The sequence below is a fragment of the Canis lupus genome, chromosome 8, assembly GCF_011100685.1.
Source record: "Canis lupus familiaris isolate Mischka breed German Shepherd chromosome 8, alternate assembly UU_Cfam_GSD_1.0, whole genome shotgun sequence".
NCBI classification, from domain to species: domain Eukaryota; kingdom Metazoa; phylum Chordata; class Mammalia; order Carnivora; family Canidae; genus Canis; species Canis lupus.
The window spans coordinates 38,405,486-38,428,363 of NC_049229.1; the positions used below are offsets into that span (position 1 = coordinate 38,405,486).

Genomic DNA, 22,878 nt, shown 5'->3' on the forward strand with positions numbered 1-22,878 from the left:
ATGAAAACCTCTAGTTTATGTTTGAACACATTAATATGCAAGTGAGTCATATTTGAAATATAAACTTCTGAGGCTATGTAGTTAAATCTTAATTTTACATACTAATGAATCATTCCAAGATGATAAATACTTTTTCTTCTATGTATAGTCCTTATCTCAGTTTTCTTTGCATGATCCACTTCCAATCCTGAAATGAAGCCACAGGTTCTCTTTTCTTCCCACACTATATACACTCTCAAAGGGTAACTTCACATTCATGTTTTTGAATACCACCTATATGGCAATGATCTCATCTATTTACAAATCTGTATTTCCAACTGTCTACTGGCCATTTCTCCTTGAATGTATCCCACTACACCCCAAAACAAAAGTGATTGTTTATGCTTCCCTCCTCTCCCACCAAGCAGTCCCCTTAAAAACAAAAACAATTGTGTATTTCACAATTTTTTCCATTTGGGTTAATCGTATTAGCACCATGACAGCACTGATCTACCTGGTGAAGCAAGAACCTCTGGGATATCTAATTCTCCTGCTCAGGGCTCTCATCCAATCAGTTTCCCAAATCTTACTTTTGGGTTGCAGGATGCTTAGGGAAGTATTAAATTAAATTTATTTCTGTTGACCAAAACAATATTGATGACTTCATATGATTCAACCTAACAAAAACATATGAAGAGAACAAATAAAGATTAACCATAATTTCCATCTTTTCTCTATTTGTTTCTGTTAGATGCATAGAAGGAAGCTTAGTTAGCATTCTAGATCTCAATAGGCTATGAGAGTTGAGGATTGTGGAGTGAACCTTCCTTATGTCAACATACATTCATACAAATACACAAATGAAAAAGAGGCTAACAGAAAAGAGGACTGAAGTAAAGAATATGGAGAGAAAAGAAATGAAAATAAGCCAAAAGAGAACAGCAGAGAAAAGAGAAGGGAATGTACAAAAAGAGGAGGGGGGAGTTATTGCCATTCCCTCTGGAGTCATACACAATTATGTTTCACATAATTCTTACTTTGCCCACACTGAGATGAGATAAAAAAAAAAAAAAAAAAAAAAAGAAGAAGAAAAAAACAGATAATGGAAGTTTAGTAAAGTCCAAGGCTTACGATAATTTGTGTGGCTAAAAAGAAATTTTCTTCATTTAAAAAAGATTGCTTGGGTGCCTGGGTGGCTCAGTCACTTAAGCACCTGCCTTCAGCTCAGGTTATGATTTCAGGGTACTGGGATCAAGTCTCACGCCTGGCTCCCTGCTCAATGAGGTAGTCTGCTTCTCCTTCTCCTTCTGCCCCTCCCCACCCCCTGCTCGTGCTTTTTCTCTCAAGTAAATAAATAAAATCTTAAAAAAAAAAAAAAAAAGATTGCTTGTTAGAGTTAGCTATCCATCATAAATTGCAATATGAGCCTAAGTGTTCTGAGAACAGCAGTAGAACAATTACTAATATCTCACCTTGATCCTGTTAGTACAGATCAGGAAACAGCAGAACCCCAGAGCTGCTGCTGTGGCTCTTACCACAGGATACAGGATTCTTATGTCTGAATATAATGCAGAGGATGGAAGATATTTAGAAAGACAACTCAAAACAAAGGGGTGGGAATATTAAATTTCTGATGAACCGGCATCTTGGAATACATTAGATGGGAAGTGATGACTAATCTCTTTTCTGAATAATTGTCCTTAGATAATTAGTTGTTTAGTTAATAACAAAATCTCTAAATGTAAGTATGAATTCCTTTGTGCATTTGCCTTCATAAGATTTAAGTTCTTTTATCAATTGAAATGCTATTTCTTTTTATTGCCTATTAAAATAAACCTGATAAAATGTTCTTTCTGTATATAAAGTACATCCCAAACATATCCGACTGCAACTAGGTATTGCTTTGATTATGAGGTGGCTAAGTTTAAATATGAAATTTGAAGGACAGACTAGCTTAAATATTTCCATAATGGAAGACAAAGTAGCTCCCCCCCCACCCCATTCAAACAAGAAACAAAGAAAACAACATACATTTCACACTAATTTAGACACTATTGATTACAAAAGGCACTATAGGGCAGCCCTGGTGGCGCAGCGGTTTAGCGCCACCTGCAGCCCAGGGCGTGATCCTGGAGACCCTGGATCAAGTCCCATGTAGGGCTCTCTGCATTGATGCCTGCTTCTCCCTCTGCCTGTGTCTCTGCCTTTCTCTCTCTGTGTCTCTATGAATAAATAAAAAAAAAAAAAACCTTTAAAAAATTATTTTAAAAAAAACAAAACAAAAAACAAAAGGTACTATACTGGGATGCCTGGGTGGCTCAGTGGTTGAGCATCTGCCTTCAGTTCAGGGGGTGGTCCTGGGGTCCTGGGGTGGAGTCCCACATCAGGCTCCCTGCAGGGAGCCTGCTTCTCCCTCTGCCTATGTCTCTGCCTCTCTCTGTGTCTCTCATGAATAAATAAGTAAATAAAATCTTTTTTTAAAAGGTATTATAATAAAAGGCTTCTGCATATTATTTTACATGAAATCAGAACTAGCAGTATCCTTAGAAAAAGATGTATTTCTATCTTTCAGGTATGAATGTTCATCACACATGAAAGATATGATAACAATCATTTCTACTATTGCATTTTTATTGAAGAGTAGCAATATTATGTGAAGTATATGTTGGGTATAGGATGAATTTTCTTTTGACACTATTTATCAGACTTAAGCCAGAAAAACCTAATTCCCCACAGCTAAAACTTAGTGCTGCCCATTTACTATAAGGAGTTAGCTCTGATGACTGTGGAATGCAGAGTTCGAGCAAATGTCCCAAATGTAGAGAAAAGTTTAATGAAAGAAGGCATTCAGGAATGGCCGTTAATAACTTTACAATCTACACTTGTAATTTAACTACAACAATACTGTACCCACATTTATCAGATTGGGCTAGGATAACTGAGCCTCACAGAGAAGAAAATAATCTTTCTTTAGGAGAAAATCATCTTAATTGGAGTTCAACAGATGCTAGCCTATGGGCAACTTATATCTATTTTTTTTAAATCATAATCATTTAATCCTGTAAGATAGATATTATTATCCCCATTTTATGGCAAAATTGAAGAACCTCAGAGGGACTAACTTGTCAATGCTCTCACAGTGACTAAGGGGAGGAAAAGGAGGGAGTGTGGTTTGAAACCCAAGCTGAAGCTTCAATATCAGTCACCTGTGTTTACTCTAATACTGTGCTATTACTCTAATACTGTGCTATTACTCTTATTAAGTACTGAAGCATTAATGTCAACTATAATTAAGGAATATGCTTATTAACCTTTGAGAGGGAGAATTACATGTTAATCCTACATATAAGCAGAGGAGAAAGAAAGAGCAGGATGATAGGAAAAAAACATAGACTGGCTTAGAAAAATGTTACTGTACGCAACAATCACTCTATTTTTTTTTCTGTTCCACTTCTCTCTTTCTTTTTAAACTTTTTATTATAGAATTTATAAGTAGTAGAGAATAGTAAAAGAAACCCCCATGTACCCAGCAGCCAGCATAAACAATTACATTCCTGGAAAGTTAATATTAAGGTGAGGGTGATCAATTATACATCATATATTATTTGAAGAGCAAATAAGATCTAGTGGACAATATGATGGAACCCCTCCAACTCATCCTCCTCCCTCTCCCTCCTCCATCTGGCATCAACATGGTTTCAAGATTTGACCCTCGCTCCAGGAGCAGATCCTGATTAGCCTAAACCAATCACAGCAATTCTATTCTTTTAAACCAGTAATTGGTTCAGAAACCTTATATTCTTGTGCCAATCCATGCATTCTCCTCCTAACTACAATTTGTCCAGATGTGGAACACTAATTCTAAAGTGGACCCAAACCAACTGATGGAAAGAACTTTTATTCCATGTTAACGAGATTCCACATTTTCTACTTAAGTCAGTTTGCAGCACAGTTTTTGTTAATGCATCCAGAACCACTCTAATTAAAGAAAATCAAATAAAGTTTTGGATATATCATCAAGTACTCATTTTATGTAAGAGGCTCATGCAAAGAAAGATTTAGGGAACATACTTTAAAAAGTCAAACTTCATTCATACTGAATAGAAGGATTTGATCTTTTATTCCCTTTAGAACATCTATCCTCTTCCCCCTCCCCACCTTTTATATTTTTTGTTCAAAAATAAAAGGGAAAAAATAAGGTTCACAAAGGAATTCCCCGAAGACTCTATAAAAATCTATTCTCAATAATAATGGTAGGATCCCTGATGCTAAGGACAGCAACAAAATAAAAAACCACTGAAACGATACAATATTTAAAAACCTAATGTTAAACTCCATCTTGTAAGTTTCTGCGTACTTCATATTGTAGGCTCCATGCCCAGTGACGAGCCTAATGAAATCAAGACCTGAGCTGAAATCAAGAGTCAGCTGCTTAGCTGACTGATCATGACCATGATCAGGTCATGATCTCAGGGTTGTGAGATCAAGCCTGGAGTGAGATCAAGCCTACAGTCGTGCTCTGTGCTCAGTGGTGAGTCTGCTTTCACTCTTCCCTTGCCCCTCCTCCTACTCTCTCAAAGAAATAAATAGTTAAAAAAGAAAAGAATGCAGTGAAGTATTTTCAGCTTATTAAAGAAATTGTCAGTGTGGCACAAAAGAAAAAGCAATAGGTTTAAGAATCAAACATCCTAATTTCAAGCTCTTTTTCTACCACAAACTAGCGAAGTCATCACTGTACAAATTACTGAAACTCTGTAAGCCTCAGTATCCCCATCTTTAAAGTGGGGATAAAGGGGTGCCTGGCTGGCTCTGTTGGAAAAGCATGCGGCTCTTGATCTCAGGGTCCTGAGCTCATGCCCCACATCGGGTATACAGATTACTTACAATATAGGATGATAAGTACAAGGACAGAGGTAATCATAGGATACAGGACACAGAGAAGTATACAGAGGGCACAATTCTTGGCATTAAGAAAATAAGCAACAAATATTGTTTCCTTTCTTCTAATTTTCTCATTTCACATTCACATTTAAAATTCTTATAACTTTTAGAACAGGTAAGCAGTCTCAGTTACTTTCATATTAGAACTTTTAATTTTAATTTTTTTAAAAAGGATTTTATTTTTTCATGAAAGACACACAGAGAGAGAGGCAGAGACATAGACAGAGGGAGAAGCAGGATCCCTGTGGGGAGGCCGATATGGGACTTGATCCCAGGATCCTGGGATCATGACCTGAGCCAAGGGCAGATGCTCAACTACTGAGCCACCCAGGTGCCCCATATTAAAACTTAAAAAAAAAAAAAAATTGAGTCAACACACAAAATTTCATGAACACAGCATCAAACAATTCTCAAATCTGAATAAACTATTAACATATCAAATTGAATCAGTGCTTTTTAAGATCTTTTCATCTTATAATGAAAAATACACTTCTAAAGAACAAATAAACTTCAACATATTTTAGAAGATGGTAAGGTTTCACTGCTCTAAGTTTCAGTGAACTTCTCTAACATTCTTATCTTTTAGTTAGGTACTAATCAGAAAAGCTTAAGACCTAACCTATTTAAAATACCCTTTGAGCTCCTTGGACAAATAGCTGATCCTAGGTCTGGGACAGGGAAAGTAGAGATGAGCCAAGAGCATCAGATAGTGCCAGAAAGTAAAGTAATGCTAAAAAAAAAGAAAGAAAGGAAAGAAAGGAAAGAAAGGAAAGAAAAGGAAAGGAAAGGAAAGGAAAGGAAAGAAAAGAAAAGAAAAGAAAAGAAAAGAAAAGAAAAGAAAAGAAAAGAAAAGAAAAGAAAAGAAAAGAAAAGACAAGACAAGACACAAGTAGGAGGCAGCCCTGGTGGCGCAGCGGTTTAGCGCCGCCTGCAGCCCAGGGTGTGATCCTGGAGATCCAGAATCGAGTCCCACATCGGGCTCCTTGCATGAAGCCTGCTTCTCCCTCTGCCTGTGTCTCTGCCTCTCTGTGTGTCTCTCATGAATAAATAAATAAAATCTTAAAAAAAAAAAGACACAAGTACCAAAGAATAAAATAAATAGCCATGAATCCATACTGATAAAAATAAATGTTTATATAATTAAATAAATGAGTAAAGAATTCCAAATAATTTAAGTAGATATACCTCCTCCAGGAGGTGGAGCTTAATTCTCTTCCCCTCCAGTACAGACTGAACTTAATTACCTGCCTCAAAGAATAGAGTATGGAAAGAGTAAAACATAATAATAACTTCATCAGCCATAAGTTATGTTGATGTCACTTGCCCCATGGTGTGACATGATGAGGAAAATATTTCACTTCTCTGCTACTCTTTCCCCAAATTCATCAGCCTCGTGTAAGAGAAAATATCAGATAAACCCACATTCAGGAACATCCTTAAATATCTGGTTAGTACTCTTCAAATGTTCCAAGGTCATGAAAAATAAAGTCTGAGAGACTATACCATGTTGGAGGAGATGAAGGAGGTTTGATGACTAAATGCAGCATGGTATCCTAGACTGGACTGACCAGAAAAAGGATATTAGTGGAAAGCTGGTGAAATCCAAATAAACTTTATAGTTAACAGTATTGTACCAGTGTTAATTTCTTAGTTTTGGTAAATGTAATATTGCTACACTAATATTAGAGAAACTGAGTAAAGGGTATAAAACCGTAGTATCTTTTCAACTTTTCTATAAACTAGTATTATTCAAAACGGCACTTTTTAAAAATACCCTTGATAAATATTGTGGGTGTTTGGCGGTTCTAGATAGGAAAGGATTTCAGGTACATACACATGAGGAATGTTCCTATGCTGAAAGGCTCCTACGTCAATTTCAATTCTAGATCTGCGATGACTCAGGCTAATCATGAATGCCACCACCAACCTCTGCCCAATCACCTATTTCATTATAAAAACATAAAAAAAAATAGTATGTATGAATACACCCAAATTTGGAAAGAAGCCAACTGAGGAAGAAGGTAGGCAACCTCAGAGAAACTCAGAAATAAACACTTTACTTACTAATGCAGGAGCTCAGCAAAGAGGGCTTCTAGGGCTTATTACATTTCTAAGGTCTCCAGGCTAATCTGGGGGATGAGAAGCAGCTGAAAGGAGTGTAATACACCTAGGATTTGGTATAGAACATTTCATGGGGCCTCGAAGAGAAAACAGAGACGAGGTCCCCCATCAAGATTTGCCTCAGTCTCAGTGAGTGATTTTTGCAAGTAGAAGTGAATCATGTCATGCTTGGGGCAGGTGATCAAGAGGTGGTGTGTCTTCACGTTCTCTTCACCCATCTGCTGGCTGGATGCAGCGCATTTCAAAGCCCTACAGGATGGTTGAGCCATAAAATGAAAGAAGTCTGAGTCCCCCAGTCATCACATGAAAGGCTATTTGGTCACCAGAAAAACCTACATCCTACATCCTACTTTACTAAGGAGTTGTGTAGACACCTGCAACATGTAGTTTTAAAAAGTGCAAAACAAAATGACCTGAACCTCTTAGTATCATTCACCTTTTCTTTAGGTTATATTCAAAGAGAATTAATACGTTACATGAAAAAAATAAAAAAAGAAGAAGAAGAAAGAAAGAAAGAAAGAAACAAACAAACAAACAAACACCGGAATTTCAGCAATTACTTTCATTTTATTTATTTTTTGTTTGTTAAATCCAAGTTAAACTAAATATAATATTTAGAGAAAATGTATAATATATCATCCTGCTTTCATAAAATTATTCCTATTCACGTTTTTGCTCACTCTATCTGTATATATGCACAGAAAAGTCTCTAGAATAATGTTCATTAGATGTATTTCAAATATCTGGAGTAAGTGTGTGTGTGTGTTGCCTTCCTGGTATTTTTCTATGTTGCTAAAATTTTTACCAATGATGATATAACCTTATAATAACCCCATAAGTACTGCTATGTTCACTGAACTGATGAGAAAAGCACAGCTAGGGGATCCCTGAGTGGCTCAGCAGTTTAGCGCCTGCTTTTGGCCCAGGGCATGATCCTGGAGGCCCGGGATGGAGTCTCATGTCGGGCTCCCTGCATGGAGCCTGCTTCTCCCTCTGCCTGTGTCTCTGCCTCTCTCTCTCCTTGTGTCTCTCATAAATAAAATCTTAAAAAATAAAAATAAAAAATAGGGATAGCCTATGTTACCTGTATAATAAGCATATATCATACTTATTTTTTAAAAGGGTGTAGGCTGGGACACCTGGTGGCTCAGCGATAGAGCATCTACCTTTGGCTCAGGGCGTGATCCTGGGGTCCCGGGATGGAGTCCCATATCAGGCTCCCTGCAGGGAGCCTGCTTCTCCCTCTGCCTCTCTCTGCCTCTCTCTCTCTCTCTCTCATGAATAAATAAATTCTTTTAAAAAAATAAAAAATAAATAAAAGGGGGGTAGGCTATATCAGGAGAGCACCTGGAAGAAGTAGCTACTAATGTCTAATGACATGTGCCAGTGGCGAACATGAAAAATCTCATGGTAGCCACAAAATCTCTATGCTGGGCATTTAAAGAGGCTTATTATTTATCAAGCATATCTAATGTCAGCCTATCTGAAGCAAAATTGCACAAGCAAATCTTAGGAATTTGGTTATTAATGTTCATTTCAGAAAACCTGGAAGATTGAAATAGTCATAGTCACTCCATTATCAGTATGTCTCAGAAGAGACAATACCTTGGGATAAAATGCATGCACTGGCTTAACTTCAGCAGAACGTCTCTCAGAAAGCATTTATATCAGAAATTTAGAGAAATTTGTGTGTATATTTTAAACTAACACAGAATTGGCTTTGAAACAATTTGCCAAAGAGCCATTTGTTTTAAACTGGGAAGAAGTGCTGAATATTTAGTGGAAAGTATGCTAAACTGACATCTGCTACAACTTCATGTCATTTTAAATATCATATTCATTAATGACTAAGACTTAATGTCTTTGTAAATTAATCCTGCTTAGTGAGTCGGAATATGCTATTCTTATTCCCATGAATGTTCAAGATATTGGTTGCAGCAACATATGGCATCTCATACACTAAAATTCTTCGGGAAAGCACAGTTTTTAAAGTGCAGGAATCTGTTACCAAGGAAAAGGGGGAGGGGGAGGAGGGAATGACACACATACTTTCTCAAGCTGTAGAAGATATAACATTGAAGTATCTTTTTAAAAACAAAGGCATTTTCCTCAATAACATCCTGAGATGTCAAATTTCTCAAGTAAATCTTCCACCCAAAGTCATCCTTTGAAGGAAATCAATGAATGCTCTTCTTCTTTCAACAAGAACAATCAACTGTTTTTGCCTTTCCAGAACAACCAGCTGGTTAACCAAATACAGAGAAAAATCAAACTTCCCCAGTCACCAGATGTCTTAATTTGGAACAGTTAGTAGCAATGTGGAATAATCCAAAATTTTGAGTTGGTACTATATGTTTACTATTTCTTTTTCTAATTCTGAATAGACGCTTTTAAAAATTAAGCAAATGTGTTCCCTTAATAGCTGCAAAAAAAAAAAAAAAAAAGGTAGGGGGATAAAAAGAACCATTGTCTATAGCCTATAACAAATTGATGTTAACATCAAAGAATCAGCCACTTGAATATTCTGTGTTATAGTTAGAAATTGATACATCATTAACTCAAAAGTCCTAAAGAATTACCCTATTCAATAATTCAAAAACAATTCCTGAAGGACTGACATGTCAGGCCTAGAAAAACACACTGGATACAGTAAAGAACATAAGTAAAGTCCCTGCCTTCATAGAAGGCAGTGGGGTAACAGATAGCCATACAGACAAATAACTAAATGTAATAATGAAAACAGTTGAAGTGTTATGAAAAATAATATTGCTTAAGGCAAGAAAAATGAGGCAGGAAATGCCTTTTGGATATAGCCATTAAAGGAAAGCCTCTCCCATGAGGTGACATTTCAGCTAAGACAAGAAAGAAATGAGGAAGCAAGGTGTTGGACTGTGTAGGCTTAAGAGCCTCCTGGGCGGAGAGTCGGGAGTGATAAGTGCAAGTGGTCCACAGCAGCTGAAGCTGAGTAAAAAAAGTGGTATAGGAAATAAAGTCAAAGAAATAGCTGGAAATAGATAAATAAATGTATCTTAAAAAAAAACAAAACCCAAAAACCAAAAAAACATGATCTCAGATCATGGGATCAAGCCCCAGTATCTGGCTTTATGCTCAGTGGGGAGTCTGCTTGGGATTCTCTCTCTCCCTCTGCCCCTCCCCCAACTCATAAGTGTGCTCTCTTTCTCAATATAAATAAATAAATCTAAAACAAACAAACGGTAGCTGGAACCAGATAAGAGCTTTGCAAGGTCAAAACTTTAGATTTTATTTTCAAGTGAAAAAGAAGGCTGGTTGAGAGCAAATGAGAGACGTTTGTGGAGGGATTCCTCTGGTTGCTGCCTGGAGAACGAACGGACCTTAGGGCAGGAATGGAAGTAGTGAAAAGGCTTGTGCAAAATTCTGGGCAAGGGATATAAAAGTGGAGAGAAGTGGCTGGATACAGGCCATAATTATGAAAGAAGAATAAACAGAATTTCCTGAGACTACAAATGGGGTATGAAAAGAGATGACAAAGACGAATGAGGCTTCAATTTCTGGCCTGAGCAACAAAGCCAATGTTGGCATGTTGCTTTTAAGAAAATTAGAAGATGATTAATTAGACAATTAGACAAGTATCCAATTGTTTAAACAGTCTTTACTGATCAACTGCGCTATATTATTAGTACACTGGAATTCTAAATGGCAATAAAAAACCATATTCTACCAGTCAATGCAACAATATAGAAGAATCTCAGAATTGTTTAGTGACAGAAGTCTGACACAGAGGAATACTATTGTGATTTCATTTACACAAAATATAAGAACAGACAAAATAAGTCTATAATGGTAGAAATCAGAATACTGGTTATCTTTTGAGGGGGATATGGACTGGGAATGAGAAAGAGAGAATTCTGTGGGTGGTGATTACGCACAGGTATATTCATTTGAAAAACAAATGAACAAACCATTATGGAGGAAAATGACCCCCTACCTCCACCATGATACTCATATTGACTGAAAAGCATCAACAGTTGGTGAAGGAAGAAGACAGTGTTGAGAAATCCTTTATTTGGCATAGGAAGCAGGGTCTGCTAAAAGTTAAGAAGGAACAATAAGGAAAACTCTTCAGCATATCAAGCTGAACACTAAACACAAGATAATTAACAGCCCATAGCTGAAGAATTTCAAATCTGTGGTGGACTGAAGGTAACCATAGCAACAACAAAACCTAAACCAGGGCAGCCCTGGTGGCTCAGTGCTTTAGCGCCTGCTTTCAGCCCAGGGTGTGATCCTGGAGACCCGGGATCGAGTTCCACATCAGGCTTCCTGCATGGAGCCTGCTTCTCCCTCTGCCTGTGTCTCTGCCTCTCTCTCGCTCTCTCTGAATGAATAAATAAAATCTTAAAGAAAAAAAAAAAAAAGGAACACTATACTGCCATAAAAAGGTATGAAGTACTATTAAATGCTACAACATGGATAAGCCTTGAAAACACTATGCTAAGTGAAAGAAGTCACACACAAAAGACCACATATTGTATGAATCCATTTATACAAAATGTCTAGAAGAGGCAAACCTATAGATCAAAAAGATTAATGGTTGCCAGGGGTTGTGGGAGGGGCAAATTAGAAGTGACTGCTAATAGATACAGAAAAACTATGTAAGTCAGTGAACCAAGAATGACATTTTTAAAGTACTCAAAGGAAAGGAAAACTTGTCAATACAAAACTTTGTACCCAGCAAAAATATCTTTCAAAAAAGAGGATAAAAGAAAAACCATGAGACAAAAGCTAAGAAGAATCACTGCCAGCAGAGTGCAAAACAAGAAATGCTAAAGAAAGTTACTCAGCCACAGTAGTACTGGAAATCTAGATTGACATGAAGAAATAAAGAGAAGTGAAAATGGTAAACATGAGGATAAATTTAAGACTTTTTTCTTTTAAAGATTTTATGTATTTATTCATGAGAGACACGCAGAGAGAGAGGCAGAGACATAGGCAGAGGGAGAAGCAGACTCCATGCAGGGAGCCTGATATGGGACTCAATCCCAGGACTCTGGGATCACGCCCTGAGCTGAAGGTAGACACTCAACCACTAAGCCATTCAGGCGTCCTTTTTGTTTCTTTTAAAAAAAATTTTGGGTTGCTCAGTTGGTTAAGCATCTGACTCTTGAATTCCATTCAGATCAGGACCTCAGGATTGTGAGATTGAGCCCTGCATTGGGCTCAACATTTAGCATAGAGAGTCAGCTTGTGATTCTCTCTCCTCTCCTTCTGCCCCCCCCCACCCCCCACCCCTGACCCTGGTTGGGCACAAACTCGCTCTCTAAAATAAATTTTAGGGATCCCTGGGTGGCGCAGCGGTTTGGCGCCTGCCTTTGGCCCAGGGCACGATCCTGGAGACCCGGGATCGAATCCCACATCAGGCTCCCAGTGCATGGAGCCTGCTTCTCCCTCTGCCTATGTCTCTGCTTCTCTCTCTCTCTCTCTCTCTGTGTGACTATCATAAATAAATAAAAAATTAAAAAAAAAAATAAAATAAATAAAATAAAATAAATTTTAAAATGTTAAAAATTTTCTAAAAAGCAATTGACTTTTTTAAAAAAAGATTTTATTTATTTATTCATGAGAAACACACAGAGAGAGAGGCAGAGACAGAGGCAGAGGGAGAAGCAAGCTCCCTACGGGGAGCCTAATGTGGCAATCGCTCCCTACGGGGAGCCTAATGTGGCAATCGATCCTAGAACCCTGGGATCACAACCTGAACCATAGGCAGATGTTCAACCACTGAGCCCCAATTCCTAAAGCAAAAAATAGTAACAATATATTACAGTGTTATTAAAAGTCAAATATTTGACAGCACTAGTAAGAGGATGGGAGGGAAGAAATTGAAACATATAAAAGGTTGTTACAATATAATTAAGTATGATATTATTTTAAGGTAGACTTTATTACACAAGTTAAAGAAGTATATTGTAAACCCTAGAGCAACAACTAAGGGACAAAAGTGGCAAAATTAACAAACCAATAGCAGAGGTGCACATGGGTGGCTCAGTGGCTTAAGTGTCTGCCTTTGGCTTGGGTCATGATCCCAGGGTCCTGGGATCAAGCCCCACTTCAGGATACTTGTTCAGTGGGGAGTCTGCTTCTCCCTCTCCCTCTGGCCCTTGTTCATATTTGCTTGCTCACTATCTCTCAAATAAATGAACTAATAGCAGAAACAAAATGTAATGATAAAAATAAAATAAAAGGCAAAAGAAAAAAGGAACAAATAATTGAAGAGAAAAATAGAAAATCCAAAAATACTTAGCAAGATAGATGTATATCCAATCATATCAATGATTACATTAAATATAAATGATCTGAAAACCTCTTGAAAGGCAGAGATTCTCAGGTTTGTGAAGGGGAGAGGAGAGGCAAGACCCAACTATATGTTGCCTAAAATAAACCCATTTTAGATATAAAGTAGGTTAAAAGTAAATGGATAGAAAAAAATATGCCATGCAAACACTAATAAAAGAAAGCTGCCGTGGCATATTAATACTAGACAAAGTCAGAACAAAAAATTCACTCAAAATTGATCATAGACCTAGGTGCCTGGGTGGCTCAGTCAGTTGAATGTCGGCCTTTCGCTCAGGTCATGATGCCAGGGTCCTGGGATTGAGCCCCACATCAGGCTCCCTGCTCAGCAGGAAGCCTGTTTCTCTCTCTGCCCTTCCCTACCGTTTGTGATCTCTCTCTCTCACTCTCTCAAATAAATAATAAAACCTTAAAAAAAAAAAAATTGACCATAGACCAACATGTGAGAGCATGAAGTACAAAATTTCTGGGAAAAAATAGGGAACCTATGACTCTAAGTTAGGTGGATATTTCTTAGAATACAAAAAGTATGTACCAGGGCTGCCTGGCTGGCTCAGTCAGAAGAGCATGCAACTCTTGATCTCAGGGTCATGAGTTCAAGTCTCAAATGTGGTGTACAGATTACTAAAATAAATAACTTAAAAACAAAAACTACATACCAGAAAACAAAATTTTAAGTAATTAAAATTTAAAACTCCTGTTTTTTCAATAAGAGTGATATAAAAGATAGTTCATATGAGAATTTCATAGTTTAGACAGCTTGCTGAAAGGTGTTATGTGTGGTGTGAATGTGGGAGTGTCTTAACAGAAGTAAGCTCTTTCATAGCCATACTGAAGCGGCAGTAGCAGATACAGCTGTAAGGTATGGAGGGATATTTTCAGGCTCCTGGATCTAATTTTTGGTTGTAGTAACTTAGAAGTCAGTGATAGCCCTTATGTTTTTACTAAGTACCGTGAGGGCGTTCCCTTCCCTTTCCTACAAAAAGGAAAAGGGTAGCTGATAATTTAGGTGTTTCAGGTCAGGTTGATTTAGCTTTCCTTCAAGGTCTTAAAGACCAAACTATCTTGATTATCCCAAGGGTATATGTGGAATACAGGGGGCTGAACCATTAAGGAGAAATTTGGGATCCAATTACAAAACCAGCTAGCCCAAGAAAACTCTGGAAGTGACATTTGGTTTTAGGGTTTGGAAAGTTTAAAATGCCTCAAAGCTTAACAGGATCTAGTTATAGTCTTAAAAAACGAGATTAAATGCCCTAATGGGGGTGTCTGGGTAGCTCAGTTGGTTAAGCATTGGCCTTTGACTCAGGTCATGATCCCAGGGTCCTGGGATTGAGCCCCGAGTTGGGTTCTCTACTAAAGGGGAGCCTGCTTGTCCCTCTCCTCCCTGCTCATGCTTGGTCTCGCTACCTCTCTCTCATATAAATGAATTGACATATCCTAAGATAAGTAAATAAATAAATGTTCTAAATATTGAACCTCAGTTTGGGTAAATTGCCTTTTGAGACCTTATGTCCTTTAATGGCTTAGAGTTTCAAGAGGTAAACTCTCTTTCTGTGAGAAGTCTTGGGAGAGGAAGCAAATAAGAAAATCAGCCATATATTACAGTAATAGAGCCTCCAAAGAATTTGTCATTTAAGCCAGCCTTTAAAACTTTTGAGAAGACTCTCAATAAAGCCCTTGAGGTATGATTGTCCAGGTATGTTCTTGTCCTTCCCAGGTAAAGGCAAAAAAAACACTATCCCTATTAACAAGGACCTTAAAAAAATCCACTCCATAAGTCAACTAGAGTAAAAAAAATATGCTTCCAATAGGGACAGATACCAATAGCATGTGGGGATTAAGGATGACTGGATAATAGCAGGGATTTATGTTGTTATTTATTGCCCTAGATCTTAGACAAATCTCTATCCTCAGCCATTGGATTTTTTATGGGCAAAATAGGATATTACAAGAAACAGTTGCAAGGGATGATGAGTCTTTGAGCCTTATAGAGTCCTCTATTAATAAGTCTTATGCCCTGTAAGGTTTATTTACAGGGTATTGTTTTTTTCTTGGGAGAGTTTTCTGAGAGGTCAATCTGGGTCTTAGTGGGAGGGGCACTACCAATTCTATGTCTGTTGAGGATTCTTCTCAAAGTTCAGGTTATCAGGATTAATAGTGGGGATGAATCCAAATATACAAAGTTCAGACTTACTTGGTTTGCAGAATGTGAGTAAAGACAATGGGGGTTGAATTTTCCTGAGTGGTGGATTCAAACTCAAGGGTTATTTGCCTTTTTGAGAAAAAAAAAAAAAAAAAAAAAAAAAAAAGGCAGTATTAGTTTTCTCCAGGAAATCTCTTCCTAAATGTATGGGAATTAAATCACTGAGGAGAAATGGGTAATTCACTTGCAAAGGTTTGGTAAAAATACAGGGGCTGAGAAATAGGCACATATTGTGGTTTAAGACTCTGTACTCCCACTATTTGAATATATGTATTATTTAAAGGAAAAGACTCTTTAATTGTAGGGGAGTTGTGTACTGATAGTGTAGCTCCTATATCAATTTCTAGCAATCCATTTTCTAATGGCCAGGTGTTTTTGCAATAATGATATAGTCTGGTAAGATGGATTTGGAATTTCTATTTGTTAAAGGTAAAAACTCAAAATCTTAGTTGTCTTTTTTCTGCTGTCACGTTCTATGGTGCAAGCTAATTGATTATCCAGATTGACAGCCAGGAGTACACACTATCTCCCATTCTATGTGGGTTCTTTCGACCAACAGAGACAAGTCCCTGTTTACACCATTTATGAACATGGAATTAAAAGCCACCCAAGTGGGGGCACCTGGATGGCTGAGTCAGTTAAGCACCCAGCTTGGTTTCAGCTCAGGTCATGATCTCAGAGTCAGGAGATTGAGCCCCGAGTTAGGCCCCCCAGTCTGTGCTGAGTCTGCTTCAAATTCTGTCTCTCTCTCTGCCTCTCCTCCGTCTCACACATGTGAGGTGTACTCTTGGTCTCCTTCAAATAAATAAATCTTTAATAAATAAATAAAGCCACCTGAGTAGATTCAACACTATGGAAAGTCTAGGATTTTTAAAATTGATTTTTGGAGTCTGCTTTATTAGTCACAGATTTGGTAATAATTCTTTAAATTTCCACTGTTAACCAGTGTTATCCTGACACTGGGTATCTTGCAATCATGTCAACATATCTCACACAATCAGGCAATATTTTATAAATATTTATAATTGGATAAAGATACTTTCCTTTACATTCTGAAGTAGATTCACTATTTAATACTCTAAATTGGGTGAATGTCCAAAAGGGATCTGCTGAAATAGAAATCAAAATAATGGCAAAACCCCTAAGCATAAATATTTATAGCTTTATACTTGTGTAAACATACAGTAGGACAGATGAATTCTCTTTAACTACTTTGTGCCACATTGTAAGATCAGAATCTAGTTAAATTCTAAACTCATTTCCTCTCTTCTGAACAGAGTGAGATCCTGATATCAGAGAAATAACCAACAAAAGGCATAATTCTTGAACCGTCCTGCAAAAAGCCGGATATGAAGAGAAAAAAAATTTCACACTTACTTTATAGATCTGATGTGAAGGACAGAAAGGATTGGAAATAATATACTGTCAATTATAAGTTTATTAAACATATGAAAATGTTGAGCTTAGACTTAAGCTATCAAACTCTTTCAATACTTGCCTTCCTTGCCCTTGTAATTAACTACTACTGCCATCTAGCAAGAGATCCAAAAATTAAGAGAATGGGGGAAAAAAATCATTCAGGACTTAACTAGAAAGTCTGAACAAAAAGATGCTTTAACTTACTAGTAATTATTGAAATTTCTGTTAACCATGATGACAGAGATTGAATTTTTCCTAGTTGTTCTTTCTTCTCTTCCCCAGGCAAAATAAATTATCACCTCTTTGTGAAATTCTAGGTTTTTACCCTCAATTGTGATCGCTCTTCAAAATTTCAACCCCATATTCCTAATGTCTGCCTAGACCTCTACCCCTGAACATGCTGTCAAAACTTCAAATTAAATATACGCAAAATATAACTCAAATACCTGTATTCTTCATCTCTGTTAACTATACAATCTTCTCAGTCATCTAGGCTCAACATCTCAGAATAATCTTTGATTAAAGAAAGTCAATAGACAAGATGCAACTAGCCAATAAAGGCTACCTTGAAAATCACCCACATATCTATCTCATCACTGTCCACCCTGCTATTATCCTCCTCCAGTTGTTCATTACATCTCATCTCCACTGCAATGGTCTCTTGTATAGCCTTGACTTAAAACAGGACAGGAAATACTTGATATAACATCTAATTCCTGGAAAAAGATGGCAAGAACAGGACAAATTCTTACTTCCCACAAGAGAAAAATCATATAAAAAAGTTTTGTTCTTAGGAATTAATTTCACATTGTAAAAAGTACTGATATTCAGCATGACATGAAGTGGAAAATAAAAGCAAATGTGTGATTTCACGAACATTTCTTAAGGACATAAAACTAAATACTTTCATAAAGCATATACATTCTTTTGTTGTTTCTACATGGGCTGCAGTTGTTCGAGGATGTGAATCACACACTATATTTTATAGCAACCCTAGACATAGCAATATTTTAATGGGTAAAATATTTTCCCCACAATAAAACAGCAAAAAAGACTGCTACTCTCTCCAAGAATTCTACATTATCTTCTTGAGTTTCTAGATCCTACCCATGCTTCAAGATCTAGCTCAAATTCTACTAGTACTATAAAAATTTTCTTAACCCATCCTAAAGCAATTTCTACTTATTCTGAATGCCAAAATATTGTTATTTATATAGCAGTAATCACATACTAAATACATTGAAATATTTTTCTCTAGTTATATTTTACATATATTTCTTTCTACTATAGAGTATAAATTAAATTTCTTAAGGAAAACACCATGTTTTCCAATTCTCTAGTATCAATCTTCTACCAGCTTGAGGCTAACTTTATAGCCTATCTCACAAATCCTACTTCCTGGAGAGGTGTATAAAAAAAAAACACATAAAACACACTCCATAAAGGGGTCACCTGGGTGGCTCAGCAGTTGAGTGGGTGAGCATCTGCCTTGGGCTCAGGACATGATCCTGGAATTCCAGGATCAAGTCCCACATCGGGCTCCCTACATGGAGCCTGCTTCTCTCCCTCTGCCTATGCCTCTGCCTCTCTGTGTCTCTCATGAATAAACAAATTAAAACACACACACACTCCATAGAGGAAGACAAAGTGTCAAAGATAGAAACTACACAAATACATAAAGCAATGACAAAGACAGAAAACATACACACACACATACAAATCAAGCCAGAAAGACAGCCATCCACTTTTCTGGAGAAAGTAAAGAAATAAAGAAAAATAAATAAATAAATAAATCAAGCATTATCAATATTGATATCCATGACATCCATGTTTTGGGGTGATTCATATCAGTTTTGGGGTGATTCATATCAACCTCCATAGTCATAGAAAACACCATGAAGGCAGAACTGAGGAATCTAAGAGAAAGGTTTGGATTTGGGAGTATCAGTTTACCATCTTACACAGGACCCTCTAGGCAGAAAGCATTCAATAAAGACCTGCTGGTGTGAATGTGATTTAATAAGAGTTCTACACACCCAAATTCTGGAATTAAACAATTTGTTCAAATGCTGTTCTTTCATAAAATATGATCAAATTGGGATCCCTGGGTGGCACAGCGGTTTAGCGCCTGCCTTTGGCCCAGGGCGCGATCCTGGAGACCCAGGATCGAGTCCCACGTCAGGCTCCCGGTGCATGGAGCCTGCTTCTCCCTCTGCCTGTGTCTCTGCCTCTCTCTCTCTCTGTGTGTGTGACTATCATAAATAAATAAAAAAATTAAAAAATAAAAAATATGATCAAATTACCTCAAATTTCCAGAATAATGCAGTAAATATTATGTGCTCTGCTTATACAATATAAACATGGTTTTGATGCCAAAAAAGGATACATCCACATTGTAATCATTCAATAATTTCTAAAAACCTGATGATTCATAAATTGTATTCCTATTTTTTGAATGGCTCAGGGGACTTGTGTGATTCTCAAACTCCTTTCTCAATTCCTAAGAAAAAGTCCAATTTGATTTTACAATCTCAGGGAAAAGAGGGGAGAGTTTGGAGGAAATAAAGTAGCTTCATAAAAATAATTTGGTGCTACATTAAATACTAATTAATAATAGGCTAATGCTACATTAAATACAAATCAGTAATAGGCTAATCACTAGTTTAAAACAACTAGCCTTAAAAAAAAAATAAAAAAAATAAAAAATAAAAAATAAAACAACTAGCCTTTATGAAAATTTTAGCTTCAATATCTATTCTTTATTCCGTTATTGAAAAACAGATGCCTGTTACTCATGCTAACAAATTAAAAGCCCAAGTAATACAAGGCTGTAGAATTCATGAAGAAAGAGAAAGACTCTTATAGAGTAAGAACCAAGTTGAAAATACTCTGACAAGCAGCCAAGAACTAGAAACACAATGGGAAATAAAGGAACATGTCTTTGGGCTGGATTTGGTCAATATGAGTAAGCTAAAGGATTATGGGGAAAGATCTGCACTGAAAGTGAGAGGGATATTTTTGTTTTCCACATGACTTTCAGTAAATCACTGAATCTGATCTGAATCTTGGTTTCCTCATGTTTCCATTTGTTCTACTTACTGGCTCTCATGTATCCATCAACGATATTAATAGTAACTAAGATATATTGAACCCTAGCTGTATGCAAGGTAGTGTTCTAAATGCTTTATATGCATTTATCTCGTTTAATTCTCTGGATGGCCTTTACGGTACCTTATATATTGTTTTATGATTAGGAAAGTGAGGCTTAGAAAAGGCAGGTCATTTGCCAAAGATCACTTGGCTCACAGTGCATAGCAGGGACCAGAACAGAAATCTGATTTTAGAGCCCACACTCTTTAATTTTTTCTTATACTGACCCTCAAATGATATAAAAGACATATTTTACAAAGCATTTTTAAGTGGCCATTCAAATGTAAAGTTGTTATTAAAATTCTCATCTGCATTAAATGAATCAATGTCATTCACACAACCAAGCAACATACAGTTAAAATATTTAAAGCATATACACGTGGAAAGTCTTAATACCAGCAGAGATTTAAGATAAAAAGCAATATCAAATGATGTGAAGTCCAGCATAACTTTTAGTTGCCTGAACATGCAAACTTCTAAGCATTTACAAGGTTAAAAAAATGCAAAATATTATCCCCTATAAGACACTAAATTTAAAATAGAAGCCATAACCTAGGCTTTTCTGGTTCTATTATTTCACAGTCATACTCAATGGATGATATTGAATAAAATCAGAGACAGGAATTTTTTTTAAGATTTATTTATTTTAGGGAGAGAGAGAGCAGGAGCAAGCATGAGCAGGAGTGGGGGAGGGACAGAGAATCTCAAGCTGACTCCACAGTTAGTGAGGAGCCCAATGCAGGGCTCAATTTCCTGGGGCTCAAACTCAGGACTCTGAGATCGCCACCTGGGCTGAAACCAAGTAACCTATACTTGACTGTGCCACCCAGGTGCCCTAGAGAAAGGAATTTACTTAATAGGGTTTGTCAGGCACTGTTTGAAGCATTTCACGAATATGTACCCATTTAATTCTCATAATAGCCTATGAAGTACTTATAATTATCCCATTTCATAGAGGAGACAAGGGAAGCACAGAATGGTTACCTGTAAATAGCTCATGATTACAGAGCTAGTAATTGCAGCCAGTACTCCAGGCAGTTTGGTTTAAAAACTATTTCTGCTACAGTTCAAGGAATAGTGAAATTCTTAGTGGAAAAACTGGTGAATCCAAATAAAGTGTAGTTAATAGTATCATATCAATGTTAATTTTTCAGTGTTGACAAATGCACCATAGTTATGGGAGATAGTAATATTAGGGGAAGTTTTTTTTTTTTTTTTTTTTAATTTATTTATGATAGTCACAGAGAGAGAGAGAGGCAGAGACATAGGCAGAGGGAGAAGCAGGCTCCATGCACCGGGAGCCCAACGTGGGACTCGATCCAGGGTCTCCAGGATTGCGCCCTGGGCCAAAGGCAGGTGCTAAACCGCTGCGCCACCCAGGAATCCCAGGGGAAGTTTTGCAAAGTATTTATGGGAACTCCTCACAACTACTTTGTAGATATAAGATTATTTCAAAATAAAAGGTTTTAAGAAAAAAAAAAAAAAAAAACAAGGAATGGTGAAACTCCTTTTCAAAAAGCCAAAAAGTAATAATGATCATAATGAAGCCCACAAAGAGAACAGAGGCATCACTTATCAGTATACATACTAACACTAAAGAACATGTAAAAGGAATATTTTAACGGACATGATAAACAAGTAATCTACATTATCAGGAAAATAGTTTTAATTATAATGGCACACTAAGCTTATTAGTCTTTGGAAGAAGTTTCCTTTAATTTTCCTACAAAACTGTATTGTTATCAAAGCAATGACATTTGGAGATTAATATTAACATTAAATTAAAAGACTTGCTAGAAAGGATTATCATTTTTTTGGTCTAGTCAATTTATGAAGAGCCAAAAACTGGGTAGAGCTTTTAAAAAAAAAAAATCACATGAACTAACGGAGTTCACAACAGAATTAATGCTAAATTTGAACCTTTTAAAGGTACAAAGATAGGGGCCCCTAGGTAGCTCAGTCGGTCAAGTGACTGCCTTCAGTTCAAGTCATGATTCCAGAGTACTGCTCAGCAAGAAGCCTGCTTCTTTTCCCCGTCCCTCCCCGCCTCATACTCTCTTCACTCTCTCTCAAATAAATCAGTAAATCTTTAAGAAAAAAAAAAGGTACAATAGATCCTTAATATGACCTTAATAAAAGAATCACATTTTGCAAAGGACTATGGTATTTGTCATTTTATCAGATTTTCACAACTGTGAAAGGAGAAGTAGTAGTATTCTTATCTTACAAATAAGTAAACTAAAGCCCAGAAAGTTAAACATTTTATATGATTTAGATAGAAAAATCTGACTCCAAGTACTTCTTCTATCACATGGTGCTGCCAACAATTTTATGCTTTATACTTTTCAAGTTGTTTCATAACATTTAATGCTTAGCCAAGAAATCTGGAAAATAAAGAATACATAATTAAGGTTACGATCCTTAAAATGTTAAGAGTTTTGTTTAAAATCTTTTTGTAAAAAAATAAATTAAAAAATAAAATCCTTTTGTATGATGTACAATTTATCTAGCTAAAATGATGAATTCAAGAAAAAAAAATCAGTATTTAGAGCTAAGTTAATCCATACACTTATCATGATGAGCACTGAGGATAGAATTCAACAATTCTATATCACTATCACTATATTGTACACTTGAAACTATATGTTAACTATCCTGGAATTAAAATTAAAATCTTTTTTTTTTTAAGATTTTATTTATTTATTCATGAGAGAGAGAGAGAGAGAGAG

At 36.6% G+C, this 22,878-nt stretch overlaps 1 protein-coding gene across 6 annotated transcripts in view; it reads right to left on the minus strand.

Moving 5' to 3' along the window:
* WDR89 (WD repeat domain 89) overlaps positions 1 to 22,878 on the minus strand; it is a 36,380-nt gene that overhangs the window by 8,395 nt on the left and 5,107 nt on the right. For 2 of the 6 annotated variants that reach the window (XM_038544905.1, XM_038544903.1), the window contains exons 2-3: positions 15,572 to 15,649; positions 1,452 to 1,537 (exon numbers count right to left, since the gene is read on the minus strand). The exons of 1 other annotated variant lie outside the window; for it this stretch is intronic. The gene's annotated coding sequence lies outside the window, so the exon portion shown is untranslated. The remainder of the gene's footprint in view (positions 1 to 1,451; positions 1,538 to 15,571; positions 15,650 to 22,878) is intronic. 3 more of the 6 variants (XM_038544907.1, XM_038544904.1, XM_038544906.1) reach the window with 2 other exon arrangements.